The 17,500-nt window shown below is 50.3% G+C and overlaps 1 protein-coding gene across 8 annotated transcripts in view; it reads left to right on the top strand.

Moving 5' to 3' along the window:
* The window catches only part of Atp2b2 (ATPase plasma membrane Ca2+ transporting 2), a 293,782-nt gene that overhangs the window by 44,397 nt on the left and 231,885 nt on the right, over positions 1-17,500 (top strand). For all 8 annotated transcript variants that reach the window (XM_029535211.1, XM_029535206.1, XM_029535205.1 and 5 more), the window contains exon 2: positions 12,681-12,726. The gene's annotated coding sequence lies outside the window, so the exon portion shown is untranslated. The remainder of the gene's footprint in view (positions 1-12,680; positions 12,727-17,500) is intronic.

Raw genomic sequence — 17,500 nt, 5'->3', positions numbered from 1 at the left:
GGTAGCTTAATCTTAATCCACTGATCAGGGCAAAACCCCTTTGATCTGTCACCTCTGTTACCAGGCCCACCAGCTGGGGCCTGAGACTTTTTAATCCATGAGCCATCCAGTCCCATACATGGTTGCTGTCCAGACCAAGACAGTGGCTTTGTGTGACACTCAGGAGCATTTTGCCTGCTGTTACAGAGGTACAGCATAGTACCTCAGCATAGTGGGGAAGACGAACTTGCCCACCGATGTCCTTGTGACAGAAGTCCTGAAGGCTCAGTGACTCAATAGGCTCGCCAAGCTAACAACAGCAAAAATGTGTGCATAGTAGATTGCTCTGTGGGGCCAACCTACTGCTCCTGCGGTACAGAAAAGAATTTTCCAGAAGCTACTAAGCAGATAGAAGCTATGCCAGGCCCTGCACCTGTCTGCTGCTGGCTCAGCCCAGTCTTCCTGGCCCATTCAGCTCTTAGTTCCCTCTCTTCTTGTGGTATGACAGAGTCTCAGGGTGTTTCTCCTGGTGTGATAGTCTCCTGATCCTTCATCTCCAGAAAGGAAACTAGAAGAGGGTAGTGAGATGGCTCAGTGGTCGGAAGCGTTGACAGCTCTTCCATAGGACCTGGGTTCGGTTCCCAGAACCCCTGTGACTGCTCACAGAGGCCTGTAACTCCAGTTCCAAGGGATCCAACACCCCTTTTGACCTCTATGGGCATCAGATACACACATGGTGCACAAACATACATGTAGGCAAAGCACTCAAGCATATAAAATACAATACATAAATCTAAAAAACATAATTAAGAAGCTAGGATATTAACATTCCAGCACTTTCCAGACACTGTGAGCCAAAGTCACTCCTGACTATGTCCCGCAGGCAGCTTTAGCAGGATCCTGCTCAACATGAAGAGGGCTTACCATGTTTGGTGCTCCAGTTAAGACACACAAAAAAAAAAACGGAACAGCACATTGCTCTGCATGGGCCCTGCTGTAATCCTTAAAGGGCTTGAGGGAGTACTAAGAGGTATTCATGGGAGCCAGACCCCCTGCTAAGCATTAGGCAGCTACAGATCCATTTGATCTCTGCCTCTACCCTGAGCTGGAAACCCATTTGAGGAAAGCTGAGGCACCAAGGTGGATGGGGTGGGGGTGGGGGCTCCTGGCCACTGCCACCACACATGCAGCTGGCTGCCAATCAAGTTGGGCCCTGTCTCTGCTCAGAACCACTTTTGCCTTTCCTTTCTGCCCCATTTCCTCTGAAGCACATGGGTTTGCTCAGAGGAAGAGGGGATGAGAGCTGTGTGGATTCCACTTGCAGCCCACCTTCCTTCACCTCTACAGTGGACTGACCTCCCACTCACCAATCAACTACGGGAAAGTGGAGTCCACAAAAAGTGTGGCAGTGCATTTAAGTTCTCAACAAACCAGTCTTCACAGCAATGATGTCCCCTGAGCTGAGGAAACTGGGCCTTGGCAGTTCAATGGCCAGGACAGAGAAGCTGTTACCATTAAGGCCCTCAAGTGTTGCCAAAGAGCATTCACGAGACTGGCTCGAACCGGCACAGTCCCACACGTGTAAGCTCTGAGACTGCCTGGTCAGTCCCTGGGGTGGGGGCTGGCCGGGCACCTGGTGGCATCCAGTAGCACTCCCTCTGGCCTGGCCTACAGTCTTGGCAAGCCTCCGTGGGTGTGTTTACAGTGAGCAGTTGAGCTGAGCACCCTCTGTGCATCCCGCCCCCACCCGCGTGGGTTGTAACAAGATTGCTGCTTGGCAACATTTTGTTTCAATGAATTGAAGCCAGGGATTAATAGAGTTCGGGAGCTGAGCTGCCTGCTTGGCAGGAGGTGGAAAATAAACAGAGCTTGAAGAAAGTTGATGTGCTGTGCTTGGTAACAGCTTTTAGGAGGAGCGTGCCCAAGTCAGGCTGAGGGTGTGGCTCCAGAATCCCGGGAAGTGTCCTGGGTCCCATCCCTGCTGGATCACACCTCTCAGCGCTGGACTCCTAAACTTGCAGCCAACTTTCTGAAAATGACTCAGCAAAGGGACTGAGACGGTGACGTGACATGGTGGGAGCAGGGTGTCCTATGAGCTCAAAAGACACCCACAGAATACTTGCAGCAATCTCAGCCTTAAACCTCAGGGAAAAGCCCACTATGAAAAAAGGGCCAGGTTTACCTATGTCTGTTAAGACAGTCACCTGGGCTTTACAATATCTGAATTTGTAAACGCACCCACTTGATGTGCGTGGTTTGCAACCCCAGGCCAATGGCACGGGGCTTCCCTGGCCGTTCATGGGTGCAGGCAGAGAGGAAGTCAGCGGACAAGCGGGTTCCCACCTAAAGCTGAACAGGTCACACTTTGGTCTCCAGCGTCAGCTCTCACGCCATGAATAAGTATGCTTCCGGTGGTCTACCCTATGGTGATGGATGGGGTGGCTGCTGTTCTGTGGCTCAGGTGAACAGAAAAGGTATGTGGGAGGTGGGCCGTGTTCATACAGATGTCACTGTCCTTGCTGCTGTGAGCGCAAGGCCCTTGTGTCCATTCCCTATGCCTGTGATAATAAAATATCTGATGCAATTCAGAAAGGCGTGGTGGTTTGAATGAAGAATGGACCTGCGAGGTTCATGTGCTTGAACACTTGGTCCCTGGTTGGAAGAGACATCAGGAAAGGTGACAAGTTTTAGGAGGAGAGCCTTGCTGGAAGAACACTATGCAGGGAGAGCTTTGAGTTTATAGTTTATAGCCTTGTCCCAGTTTGAGTTCTGGGCTTCCTGTGTGCGGTTGAGTTGTGAGTTCTCAGCTTCCTGCTCCTGCCACCATGCCTTACCTTCCATCATGGGCAGCTGGACCACTGGAACTGTAAGTCAAAGTAAACCGTTCCTTGAGTTGTTTGGGTCATGGCATTTTGACACACAACAGGGTGTTACTTTAAATTGGAGAGATGGCTTAGCAGTTAGGAGTGCTTGCTACCTTTGCAAAAGACCTGAGTTTGGCTCCCAGCACCTACACTGCATGCATAGCTCAGAACCTCCTCTAACTCCAGATCTGGGAGATATGGCGCCCTCTCCTGGCCTCTGTGGGCACTGCACTCATGTGCACACTGTCCCTACACTCATACACACAAACAAAAAATTGAAGACAAAAAGAAAAGAAAAGAAACAAAACTCAAATTTTGGCTGAGTGTGATTGCACACTTTTATAATCCCAGCACCAGGGAGGCAGAGGCAGACAGAGTCCTGTGAGTTCAAGGCCATCCAGCCCAGGCTGCATAAAGATCTCAAAAAAAAAAAAAAAAAAAAAAAAAAAACCAACAAAACAAAACAATGAAAGTTTTGCTTAAGTTCACAGCTTCAGAAACTTCAGTGCCTGACTGCTTTATGCCGGTGGTAGCTTACATCATGGAGGGAGGGGGAGGGGCTAAAGGACAAAAGAGGGCTGTTCACCTCATAACCATCAAAGAGATGTTAGGATGAGATCCAAAGCTCCCTTTCCCAGCACATCTGCAATGGCCTGGCTTTTCTTCACCTGACTCCAGCTCCCAAAAGTTTCACCAGGAGGACACGGAGACAAACTTCAACAGTAAATAATGTACATTCAAACAGCAAAAGGTGGCATCAAAGGGGCCTGTGTTTCCCTGAGAACAGTGGTTCAAACTCTTCTGTTCGCAGTAACTTCAGAGGACAGTGCTTCCTTAAATCTGAGGGCTCACACACAGTACCAGGAGAGTTTCCATGGCTACTGTTCTGTTGTTTTGGTTTGGTTGCTTTTCTTTTGGTTTTGTGATGAGGGTTCCCTTCTATAGCTCTGCCTAGTCTATTGGAAACTATTATAGACAAGACTGGCTGCCTACACCACCATACTGGCCTTAAATATTTTTGTGTTTCTAAAGGGAGTTAGGCCAGCTGTGTGGATGCACACCTTTAATCCCAGCGCTTGGGAGGGAGAGGCAGGAAAACCAGGAGGTCAGGGCCAGTCTCTATGACATAGTGTGTCTGAGGCCACTGTGCTATATAATACCCTGGTTGGGGATGTGGAATATCACAAAAGAGTGAGATGGGATTTTTACATTTTGACTGTTACTGAGATGGCTTAATGCCTTCACAAAGGCCATGAAGGGAGGGTGCAGCGTGTCGTCTGTGCCCAGCACTGTCAGTGCCAGCCTCTTGTTCCATGAATGTCTCCTCCACAGCTGTCACAGTCTGAGAGCTTCAGTGGAGCTTTAGACCTGGGACTAGGGTAGGTACCAGATGCCTTCCAGGTCCCCTGGGTGATAGCCACTCCTAACTGCTCTCCTTCAGGAGTTCTGTCCTGCTGTCCAGTGGCGTGGTCACTTCACCCTGGTTTCCTGTGTCCACTCTCTTCCATGCTGATGTAGCTGGGTTCTCCTTTTCTACCTTCTTCCCTCTCATTGTTTTCCATCTTCCTCAGGAAAAAGCCCAAGGCCCATCCTGTGAGGTCCTAGATACAGATTCCTTCCCACTCCTCTATTCTTCATAGATACCACATGCTCTAACTTGGTCACTCAAGTCTTCCAATATACTGCCTGTACACCATCTGCCCCAGGGCCTTTGCACGTGACAAGCCTGCCCCTATCCCCATACCCATTCATCTTACCCCAACACCTTTTCCTGCTCCATCTGTCCATGCTTGAGTCCCACTTTGTCACTCTGCTGATGTTAATCCCCCCCCAAGAAAAAGTGGGTCCCCAATGCAGCTTCTATTGCACCTTCCCCTTATGTGACCTATACCTGGTGATCTCTCTCACTTATCTGAGTGACTGCTAAATGGACACCGAAGCACAAGGAAGCTCTGTAAAGCCAGACTCTGGAGCCATGGAACACCACTGTGTCCCCAGAGTGGGCCCAGCACATTGGAGGAACCCAACAAACACTTCACAGCTGAAAAGATGCTCGCCCCGGCTGCACCCTGGGGAGAATCCCAATGAGTAATGCCTCCCACACTGCAGTTGACAGGACATATGTACTGACCCTGTCACAACCTTGTAGGTTGTCACAAAAGCGAAGTTTCACCTTTTGGAACCTACGAGACTTGGAGAAACAGTGCGCACAGCCAGCTAGATTGGAGCTGAACTGGAACCCTGACTTGACTGATCCAGAGCCTGGGCTCCAGACTCCCCCCCCCCCGCCTCTGCCTTGTGCTCTCATTCTGTCTGTCAACTCCACTCTGCTGTATACAGTAAGGAGGCGCTGCAGCTAGGGTCCGAGGAGCATCAGGCTTCATTGCTCTCCCTGCCTCTTTTCCTTTATATAAACTATGTCTGAAGCGGAGTTAGCTGGAGCCCAAGCTGGGCTGTCTCCAGGAACACTGCACACCCCATCGAAAGGGGGTTCTCTGCGAACAGCAGCCAGTCTTCTGGTCCAGCATAATTGCCAGGGTAGCGTTGGCATCTCTCAGCCACACAACACTGAAATACTGAAATTTATTTGACCCACTCTCTTTTATTAGACATGGGGAAACTAGTCATGAGGCCCATCACTACGTCAGAGAATGAGTATCAAATGAAGCAGAAGGAAAAACCAAGGCTTTGGGCTCTCAGGCTATAACATCCATCCTGGGAGCCTCATGGCTCCCTAGTGAATGGGGTATGGGAAGATGCTGTGTCTGCCAGGGGACCAGAAATGTCACCACAAATTCTCTGGTCTCAGAGAACTTCCTTCTAGTTCTGTACAGAGTGGAAACATTGGTGGGTAGGTGAAGTGGGGCAAGTAGTCCTAAGTGATCAGAGATGTGATTATTCATTCATAGATCCACTCATCCATCCATCATCTGTTCATCCCCTTCTCTCTCCACCTGTGTCTCCATCTACCATCCATCCTAATTTAATCATCCACCTATTACCTGTTGATCCTCCCATCCACTCATCCATCCATCATCTGTTCATCCCCTTCTCTCTCCACCTGTGTCTCCATCTACCATCCATCCTAATTTAATCATCCACCTATTACCTGTTGATCCTCCCATCCACTCATCCATCCATCATCTGTTCATCCCCTTCTCTCTCCACCTGTGTCTCCATCTACCATCCATCCTAATTTAATCATCCACCTATTACCTGTTGATCCTCCCATCCACTCATCCATCCATCATGTGTCTATCTATCCACTCACCCACTCATTCATCCATCTGTCTATCCATTCATCTTTCCAACCATTCATCAATTCACTTGTCCATCCATCCACTTATTCACCCACCACTCATTCATTCATCCATCCACTCATTGATTCATTCATCTATCCACTCATTCATCCATTCATCCATCCATTATCCATCTATCCATTTTTCATCCTTCCATCTACCCATCCGTTCATCTATTCACTCATCCATCCATTCATCTACCCATCTGTCTCCTTCACTGTCTTTATATTTCCCCATTCACTCATCCATCTATCCACCCACCTGCCCCCTTTTCTCTCTGCTGTTTATCTGTCTTCCATCCATGTGTTCGGCCATGCCCTTTTGTGGTTGTCCCCGAGTGCTGACTCTGCTGTGACTGGCTTCCTGGGAGCTGAGCAGGCTCATTTCCTTGGAGCTTGCAGGACCCTGGTGGCACAGGGCCAGACGCCTGCATATCCTCTGTGCTGAGGGGTTACACTAACAGAGGGCTCTGCTCTTGTCCTCACAAAAAAGGAGGCAGACACCATCCCTGAGGGCTTTGTCCCAGCTCTTACTGTGAACACTGCTGCTGTGACTGTCAAGGGTCCTGATACCAGCATGGACATTTAGTGTGCCTGTGTGAGCTGTGGCAGGTTCCTGAGCCCAGTCTTTACATCCCTCCCTCTCTAGCAGCCAATCAGAGTGCCAACACTGAAACTCCTGCCTGGTTTTATTCAGATGAGCTTAGCTCCTTGTCGTCGTCATCACTGTTACCAAAACAATTTTATTTTAATAAAATTGCTTCCATAAATGGACAGAGCAGCAATCATCAATAGAAAACAGCAATTAAGAAATTTGAAGCGGGGCCTCTAACCTCAGAGTTTGGGACGTAGATCAAGAGTTAAAGATTCTCTGCTACAAGTGGGTTAGAGGCCCTGACTGAAAAACAAATGACTGAAGAAGGCTTAAATTCTGGGTGAACAGTGTGTCCTGTATGGTTAGGCCACACTGCCTACTTCAGAGGTCTCTCCAAGGAGCTGGCAAGTGCACTGCCCACTGAGATAACACTTTCTTTCTTTCTTTCTTTCTTTCTTTCTTTCTTTCTTTCTTTCTTTCTTTCTTTCTTCCTTTCTTTCTTTCTTTTTTTTTTTTTTACACTCCTGTAGTAAACCACCTGTCACTAGTGGAGATGGGTCACCACTAAAGGTCCCTGGGTGACATGGGCCACTCCTAGGGGGAGCCCTTAGCACTACCCTAACCATGTCTTCAGACCCCTGTGGATACCCTTGAGCTGGTCCCCCTGAGACCTCCAAGAACCTGAGGTCAGGAAGTGGAATAGATTCTGTAACTCAACCTGGTGGGTGTGCATCGGGCCCTGACCTCTGAGGAAAACCAATACAGAAAGCGGAACCCAAGCCTCGAGGGTGTCGGGTGTAGCCCTTTCTCCCAAAGACCTTGACCCTGGCCATAACAACCCTAATCCCTAAAGCTCATGAGAATATCAGGTCCCCAGATTTGGCCTTCTGAATGCCTCATGGTACACCTAACTCTAAACAGAGAGTGGCGTCTTGCTCAGCCCTGCTACTGCCCAGTGACCCATGCAGACCCCTCCTCCTCTGGTAACAAAAGTCTGAAAAACCAGAAGCCCCAGGCCTGGGCTGGGCTGGGCTCCAGCACCCCTGCATGTCCTTTCACCCTCCTCTGGGGCAGTAAAGCTAGAATCAATTGTGTTCCTTATCTGAAAAAAAAAAAAAAATAAAGTCTCGTGATGGGCTTGGATTTCAAAAGGGAATTTGGGGTCTGAGAGCTGCCACTCACCGGCTCTGGTCAGACACAAAGAGGCCTACTTTCTCCTGGGCCTTGGCTCCTGCCAGGTGCCAGCTGTGAGGAGGGTTGTCCCTGCTTAGTCCCCACCCCAGTTAAAACAAACCAGCCAGGGAAGGTGGGGCAGACGGGCAAAGGCTAACAGCTGTGGCATGGTACATATCTCAGTTCATTCTCCATCCATCCAGTCAGGGCTGATGTCCGACATGCGAGTCCAGGAGAGCTCACCATGGCCCTCGACACACATTCTAATCATGTTGAAGTGGTGTCCTCGCCCCTACCTCCCCGCCAGAAGTGGGAGCGTGTGGCTTGCTCTGTAGAGAAAACATACGTGCTAGTGCAATGTAAGGATTTGGGGGATGGAGAGCGTGGGATCAGGGAAGGGGAAATCCTCACAGCTTGGCCAGAAATGAAACAGGAACATTATGAAGAGGTTACCCAGGGAGGTAAAATTCCACACCCCAGATTCTTATTGGCAGAATGGGCAAGGCGCCTGAGACATCAGTGGAGCCGCCGCTCCTCCGAGCGCATCCTGAGGAATGCTAGGTGACTCCAGGAGAGATCCTGAGATCAATAGGGATGGGAAAGGCTGAGCCGGTCTAAGCAAGGCCGATGTCCAGGGCTTGTCTCATAAAATCAACAAAAGGGGCTCAGAGGCCCAGCACCAGACAGTCCTTCGGAAACTTCCACCTGTGGCGTCAGACTTAGAGAGTGCAAAAGATTGGCATTCTCCAAAGCTCATTCTGGCAGCTTGAATGTAGCCCAAACCCCAGCTCACCAACAGGAACACTCAAGCCAGAAGCAGGGTGCCATCTTCCCAGAATCCTAATAAAACCAGAGGGCAGCCCTGAGATGAGAACTCAGGGCTCCTGGACACAGGCTGTTGGGGGGATGTGGGTTGGGTCTTTGGTGCTATTCGCATGTGGAGAAATGGGACTCACATGGTCTGAAACAATCCTGAAGAAGGCAAGAGTCCTGCTGAAGATCCAGTGGATATGAGCCAACAACCCATGATTTGATGGACCACCCAGAAGAAAGCCAGGTGCATGCTGGAATCTCATTGCTTCTCTGTCTGCCCAGAGGAGACCTCATAATTCCCCCAAGATTAGTCCCTGTGGACTTATAGAGGGAATATCCCCAGACCCCCTCTTCCAGGAAGCCTCCTGATTGGCAGCACACAGACTTTCTACCTCACCTACCCAGGAACCCAAGGTGGTTATACTCCAGCAGCTTTTGTCTTTGTCCCACTCTTCCTTACAGGCTTTTTGTTTAGCCCCTGTGTGATCCCCTGTAGTTGCTACAGAAACTCATGAATGCCTTCCATGCAGCCCTGGTCTGCCAGCCCCCCAGACTTAGCTGCAGCATCTCTGCCCCCAGTGCATGGAGGAGAAACCTGTGCCTGGAGAGAGGAAGCTCACTTAGGAACAAGGCCAGTGAAGGATGGTGCCAGGCCCCCAGTCTTGCCCGGTTCTCTCTTCCTGGTGACTTGTGATGTTGGTCCCCTGCATTCTGGCTGACACAGGGCCTTGCTTCTCCACAGCACTGATTCTGCTGGGTCAAGGCTGGGGTCAAGGCCTGAGCTGCAACTGTGCTCCAAGACTGCTGACCCCCTCAGCTGGTTGACTGTAAGAGGATCGGGCTGATCGGGGTTCACCTGCAGTTCAGAAGGACATTGGGTACGAGCTGACTGACAGTTGTGACAACCTCTGGCTCCATTCCTACTACCCCTTGCTGGGACCTAGCTCCCTTCCTTCCTCAGGTCATTCCCTGGGTCATTCCAGAATCCTCCATGCTAGAAGGAGGGGGAGCAGCTCCCTCCCAGCCTTTGTCATTCACTCTTCATGGACAGAAAAATGTGGTTCGTAGTCATGGTCAGCAAGGACAAAACCTTAGCTGAGATGACACCCAAGAACTGCCCTCCTGGGCCGAGGGACAGGGTCTCCTTTCCTTCATAATGAAAAATTCACCAGCCAAGGTAGACAACTCATCAATCTTTCATCTCGGTCCTCGCTGGGGGAGATGGGGCACCACAGAGACCAGAACCAGCTGCCTACAGCCTGGGGACAACACTCTTATTGTCCCTACGAGCTCAGGACCTTGGGTGGAAGTGAAGCCAGTGGGACTTCCTAGAAAGGGTACTCGGCAGGATGAGCGGCCAGTTCCACACTTTCTGCTGGCTCTAGGAGTGGCTCAAAAAAGGAACACATGGATAGAATATTACTCAGCCATAAAAAAGAGTGAGCTTCCCATCACTGATGGCGACATGGATGCAACAGGAGAACATTAGGTTGGGTGAAATAAATCACTCACGGAGAGACAGATACTGTTTGTTCTTAGCTTTTAAAAGTTGATCCAGCAGAATAGAATGGGGCAGTAGTTACCATAGCCTAGGGAGGGTGGGGGAAGGAGACAGGATCTTCATGAACAAAGGGTACCAGTGTGTAGGAGCATCTCCCAGTGCCTACAGAGAGCTAGCTGACTGACAACCACACAGTATGTATTTTGATCTATCACAGAGGATGGTGAATGTTTTTAACACAGAAGTGATGAATGCCTACGTTGATGGGCACGGCAGGGACCCCATCAGATCAACATACGTGATCTTCATGTATCAGAGCCCTCACACTGTACCCCATGAATCTCTAGTCTGCCTGTAGAGAGCAAGTGTCAGGATTTGTGATGCATCTGTATAGCACTTCTGTGTGTGGATCTCAGTTGGGCACCACACGGAAGGATCCCTCCTGCCACCCCCTGCGCAAGACAGGCTTGGCACCACCCAGCTGCCTGCTAGCTATGCTGTGTCTCTGCTGCCGCAGGGCTAACCTTCCCTTTCTACACACACTCCACAGCTCTGCTGGAACTCCCCACTCTGTATTCTGAGATCAGCAGTACTTGCCTGAGGCTCAGCCTAGCAGTTGAGGGGCAGCTTTGCTGGGGCAATGGCTTTGGAGCAATGAAAGCCAGTCCCCACCTCCCAGTAGGGAGGGACAGCCTGCAGGTAAACAGACCCTTGGCGCTGCCATTTCTGGCCACCACAATCCTTGCTCTTGTCCTCAGTTTCCCCAGCTGTGTAAGCTGTGTAGTGCTTGGGAAACGCTAAGCTTTCCTCTGGTGTTGGGTTCTAGAGTCAGGTGGTCACTGGTTGTCTACTCGTCTTTAGCTCAGAAGAGACCTAAGAAGGGTGTTTGGACTGCCTGCTCTGGCCTGTGACTGCCCCACCCACCAGAGGCCATATGTTCCCGTGACTCTGTATCTAGTTCTCTGTGAATCTGGGCCAGGTTGCTTTTCCAGGAAAGGAATAGCCTGGCTCAGGTCTGAGAGGAGCAAGAAGGGGCGCCATGGCAGAGAACAGGCAGGCAGTGGGGTAGTGAGGAAGATTGGAGGGCAGACTCTGGGTGAGGAGGAGTGAAGAACAGATCCAGTGATGCAGGCTGAGGCCACCGAGCAGAGCCAAGAGGGTCAAAGTGCCCAGCGCTGATACACAGTTACAGGGCAGAACCCAGCTTCGGGGACTGTAGGGTCTGGCTACTCCGTGCTTGTTCCCTGAAAGGCGTGGAGAGAGTAGGGTATGTGTGGAGCAGGGATGCAGGGGGATGGGGGCATAAGGACAGATGTCTGGTATTCGCCTCTCAGCATCTGCTCTGTGCCCTCCTTCAGTCTTGTCATGTGCCCAGAAGTGTCCTGAGCTGGCCGCTTTATAGACTCTGTTCCTGTTCATCTTCCTGCTAGGTCTGGCTGACGGAAAGTTCTAGAAAGATTAGAGTAAGGATATGGGTAGAGAGACACTAAAGTCTACAGTCTACTCCTTCCTGGGGATCACCTGGAACCTGACGCTTGTGCGACAACAGGTGTCCTTCCCATGCCTCAGTGTGGAACCCTCCTCCCACCCCATCCAAACCAGCGCCACCAGAAAAGGAGTCCCCAACCTATGCTGTTGTGTGACCTCCTGCCTACATCCGTGCCTACAGCTCCTCTAACCAGCTCTCCCTAGATGGCATGGAGGCCCTGGGATCCTAATTGGCTCAGTCCCTCGGCCCTCAGAGTAGGCTACATGCATCAGGTCACTGTCCCTTCCCACCCTTCACCTCCCAAGGGACAGGTCCGGCCCTCTGCATCCTGAAATCGGAGTTACCAGGTCTAGCTAGCTCTCTCTCCCCAAGCACATGGTCAAAGGAGAGAGCCAGCTCCTGCAGGCTGTCTTCTGACCTCTAATTGGGGACAGTGGCACGTGTGATCCCCATAACTACATCATTGCCCTGGTTGGATATTTCCTAACTTGACACAAGCTAGAGTCATCTGCAAAAAGGAACCTCAGTTGAGGAAAATACCTCCCCTGTCAGATTTGTGTTTTATTGATTAATGACTGATATAGGTGTCCCAGCCCACTCTGGGTGGTGTCACCCCCTAGGCAAGGGGGTCAGGGCTGCATAAGCAGGCTGAGCAAGTCATGAGGAACAAGCCAGTCAGCAGCACCCCTCCATGGCCTCTGCTTTACTTCCTGCCTCCAGGCTCCTTCCTCGACTCCCTGCTTAGATTACCTTTGGTGATAAAGTGTGACCTAAGAGCTGTGAGCTGAAAGAAACCCTTTCCTCCCCAAGTTGCTTTTGGTCATGATGTTTTATACAGTAATAGAAGCCCTATTAAGACAATCATAAACATCCATGAAATAAATAGTGAATTTTTAAATTTAAAATTAAATCCGAACCCCTGGCTGCCAAGCTCCCTGATATGCTTTTCTGGCTCTGTCTTCCTGCAGGGTCTGCCACCCGCGGAGTGTGGACTGACAGCAGTCGAGGGGACAGGTGAGTGTGAGCGGCTTGCACCCGCGTGCACATGCCAGTTCTGATGACAGCCTCGGTTGGGAATTGCAAACCCGTGTGTGTGTGTGTGTGTGTGTGTGTGTGTGTGTGTGTGTGTAGCCTAGACTTGCCCCTGGATATCCCACTCCTCCCCCCCCCCAGCCCCTGTGCAGAGAGAGGGAACCTGCAAAGGGGGTGTGAAAGCTACAGTTTGGACTGATTTCCTGACTCACCTACTTGGCTGGAGTTCTGGGGGCCCTGGGCAGTGTCTCTCAAGGGACAATATGAGTGTGTGGTCATCTTATCAGTCGTTCACACTGCAGTGTCTTTTCACTATATCAGGTTCATCTCATTGTCTTCGAATTGAGGTCAGCACTCCAAGGGGCTTTTTTAAAGTAAGGGGTTGGGGCTCAGGAACTTGAGAAAGCAACGCACTGTGCATGGAACTTGCTCAACGAGGACTTGGAAGCTGACTGATAAGAATCCCCAGAGCCCACTGACTGCTCTGGGCTAGGTTTGTTTGTTTGTTTGTTTGTTTGTTTGTTGTCTCTGTCCTGTATAGAATGAGAACTCTGTGGGCTAGCCTGAGCCACTTACCTCGGTGAAAGGTGTCTGAGGCTCCAAGGGAGTTGTTTTCTAGCAAGGGTTTACAAACATAGTGTCTGTGCCTGGAGGTCGCCTTGGGAGTTTAGCTGTCTCTCCCTTACCTGGCAGATGTGCATGGAGCCGGCTCTCATCCGAGAGGGAAGGGGTGGTGGCTGGAGGGTGTTTGATAGGAGGACAGCCTTGCCCTGCTGCTAACTAGCGGGGTCCAAATCGGTCCTCTGTGTCACCCTCCATGGGAAATGGGAAGAAGCCTAGAGGCTTTCATCCAATCATCTATGGGGTAGCTGTGACCATTCTTAGACATGGCAGTATGGGCAAGGGTGGCTTCTGTGCACTCTGATTCAGGTAATTGACACAAGTGAGACCTGTGTTTCTTTTCAAATACCATCTACACCAGTCTACACAGTGGGCACTATTTGCCGTAGAAATGGCCTGACTAGATTGGCACCAGCAGGGCCCAGGGCTTTGGGACCTGGGCTCTGTAGCTCTGGCAGGTGAGAGTGGGGGAGCTGGGCATCCTGCTCTGATTTGGTGGTCACCGGAGCAGGTCAGGATTGCTCTCTGGGCACTGAAAGGACCTCGTTTGGCACTTGGGCTTCTATCCAAGGACAAGGCATGCATCTAACTAAGGGGAGCCGGGTTTGCTGGCTTCTTCCCTTGAGAGTGTGAAGGTCTCTCATTAGCTCAACCTGAGAACAAGGAAGGAGGAGACAGAGGCACAGACCCAAGGTCAGGCTACAGCAAGGAGGAAGGATTGGACCCCGGGCACACATCATCATCCTCCCTGGACTTCTCAACAGGAGTATGCAGTGGGGTGTTTTGTTTCTCTCCTGCATTGTCTACGTGACATGTCTAGTCAGTTCACCCTCCTCTGGCTGTCACATAGCTGTCCCCACAGTAGTGGAGTTATCAGAGTCTTGAGTGTTTGCAACCCAGATGAGCAAATGGCAGGTGGGCACGGTGGCCATCACACGTCCCTCCTAGAGAGGCTGGGCTTCTCTGGCTCAGCCTCCACAGACACAGGCAGTCCTCATTCTCCAGCCTCCCAGACCCGAGCCTTGTCATGCTTGTGATTAGAAGGCAGAACAGCCACCATGATGGTATGAGAGGCTCCGAGAGGTGTTCTGCTCAGAGCCTGGGGCTGGGCCAGAGACCAGTACACATGGATCCTGCCCCAGAGGGTTGTGGGTAAAGTGTGAGCCCATGGTCTTTCCAGCTAGCAGAGCCAAATAGCAGACACTCAGACTGCTCCCCTTTCCATCCACAAAAAGGCTCCCCACCCCACATCCATAAAATAGCCCTTCCTTTCTGTCCCATCAACTCTTGTCCTCTTCTGTCCCCTTCCTGAGGTTCTTACTTAAAAGGCACCTTCATTTCAGTCAGTGATTGGGAGCCCCTTTCTGGTGCTGACAGTGGGTGTGGATGATCCGGGTTTCTCTTCCTGTTCCCTTTATCTTGCGAAAACGTTTTATATTATGTCACAGACACTGGGAAATAGTCACACCCTCGACCGGCAAAACACCATAATGACTAGAATGTCAGTAACCCCTAACTAGTAAACCCACTTCCAGGAAGCCCGCCCCAAGGAAGCTGCCTGAGATGCGTACAAAGATGCATTCAGGAGGGTGTTTATCGGGGCGTGTTTATATTAGCTAAAAATAGAAACAAGTTCATGCCCAAGTGGGGCAGATTGTAGCCACCTGCAGATATGGAAGAATCTGGAAGGCAGCCATTGGAAAACTGCTTGAGAAGAAACTTTAATAACATAGGGAACACCTTCATATTTCAGAGTTAAGGGGAAAGGCAGTTTGCCAAAATGATGTTTTTGTAAATATATGGGAAGAACACATAGGTTAGAAAGAAGAGCCAAGGAGGAGGGAGGGTCAGAGGGAGGGTAAGGGAGGGTAAGGGAGGGGAGGGAGAGGAACTGAGGAAAGCCATAGACAACTTTTAAGGGGGGCTGGGGGGCTTGTTTCCTTTGTTGTACTTCTCCTCCGTGGTCCTTCATTTTTCCATGGTGACTTGTCCAGCATGTATACTCAGAACAGTTACAGTTCAGCCGTGTATCTGCCCCACCTATAGGAGCCAGTGGATACTTTACAATCCCATGTATGAAATAAAGTGTTAGGCTGATACTTGCTCTTTTAAAGTGTTTATTTTCTTAAAACCTTTTTTAAAACGAGAAGATGTGTTTCTTTTTACTTCATGTATATGAGTGTTTTGCCTTCGTGCATAGCTGTGTACCTCATGTGTGCAATGCCCACAGACACCACAAGAAGACATAAGATACCCTGAAGCTGGAGTTTCACTGTTGTGAGCTGCTATGTGGGTGCTGGGCACAGAGCCCAGGTCCTCCAGAAGAGCAGGAGGCTAGGTGCTCTTCTTACCCACTGAGAACATCATCCCTCTAGCCAACCCACCCCAAAGCCAGCCCACTCCTGTGGTCTCCATGCCAACTCCCGGAGCTGTGGCTCTGAGGGCACAGGCCTGGTGATTGAGTCTGCTGGGCTCTACCAGGGAGGGAAGGTACAGCTCCAGTCGCAGGAGGAGTTTATTTTCTTGTAATCCCAGAGACTGGAGTCCAAGTACAAGGTGTGGCAAGTTGGTTTCTTCTGAAGACTCTGTATTGCTGCCCTCCCTGGGGTCTTTCTTGGTGATATTGGTATCTTGCTTTCTTCTTGTAAGGACCAAATGGGATGAGGGTCGACACTCACCACCTCATTTTAATTCAGAACCCTCTGTCTCTCAATAAGATGATTTACAATGGGTTCCCTCCTGATTGACTCACCGACTGATGGAAATATCGATGCTGAGAATTCACCAGCGCACCTCACCCACTGAGCATCCTAGCTTGCAGCACAGCATACGTACATGCTCATGGAGGATCATGGCTCCTGCACTGGTCTCGGGGTACTGTGACTGAGAGCCCTGCCCAGCATGAGATGAGAGACTGTGCCGTCCAGGGGTAGCTCAGGAACAGCTCCAAGTTCAAAACCAGAAGCACAGTGAAGAGGGAAATCTAATTTAATTTTTATCTTAGGTGAGAGACCTCCTACACCCTAGTGAGTTCTGGGAGAAGAGACTTGGGGCTTCAGCAAGTAAACCAAGGGGAAGCATTCAGTCTATAGCACAGGTGGCCTGTCCTGGTGACTGTAGCCACTTATTTGGCAAAGCCACGCTGAGTTTGAAGCAAGGGCAGGAGGAAGCTGAGTGTGGATTGAGGGTCATTCCTTGTCCACTCCAAGACTTTTGTGATGTATGGCAGGGGCCCCCAGCTAACTTTGAACCGGGCTGACCTCAACCTATCTAGCAAGGCCAGAGGCAGCAACATGACCAACTGCCCCCAACTAAGCCTATCACCAGAGGAGGGCATCTGAGTGGCTCAATAAAATCACTCACCATGTACACTCACTGTTACAAAATTCGGAAGTGCTTAGAGGTCAGAAGCATTGATATCAAAGACATTAAGCAGGCACAGCAGGCGCTAAATATTAAAAAAAAAAAAAAACAGACCTTATAAGGAGTTTTTTCCATGTCAACTCAAAAGTGATTTTGATTTTAAAAATAATGGCAGAAAGAAGGAACAGGCCAGTCATATTCTTTGTTGCTGTAGCAACATATCTAAGGCTGTACACTTTATAAAGAAAAAAGGTATTTTCAAACCTTCCAGTTAATAGTGACCTTTTGATCCTGCAGTTAGAATAGCGGTGGCAGTTGACTGACTCCACCTCAGATCCCTCAGTGGCTTTCACAGGGGTGACTGTGTGGCTTACTGCTGCGGCTTCAGAGTGTCACCTAGTCACAAAGCATCCTTTGCCTTAGCCCAGAGTTCTAGAAACTGCCCAGTCCTTCTGTGATTATTTCCACATCTGTGTGAATAAATCTTTATTTAAAGGTGTTTGGAAAGCAAAGTGTTGCGCTATACATGTATCTGCGTAACAGGTCATTCATGAGTCACCTTTGCTACATGCTTTTAGGAAGGACATTGATTGGTCTAAGCTTGACACCCTGAGTCATGTGGTAAACACAGAGGTGATAAGGCAGATGCGGCCCCCAAGGAGGTCCATGTTCTTAGGGCATGGGCTCCTTCCTTCCTTCCTTCCTTCCTTCCTTCCTTCCTTCCTTCCTTCCTTCCTTCCTTCCTCCCTCCCTCCCTCCCTCCCTTCCTTCC

The sequence above is a fragment of the Mus pahari genome, chromosome 2 (assembly GCF_900095145.1).
Source record: "Mus pahari chromosome 2, PAHARI_EIJ_v1.1, whole genome shotgun sequence".
Classification (NCBI taxonomy): domain Eukaryota; kingdom Metazoa; phylum Chordata; class Mammalia; order Rodentia; family Muridae; genus Mus; species Mus pahari.
This window is presented reverse-complemented; position numbering and strand designations above follow the sequence as displayed.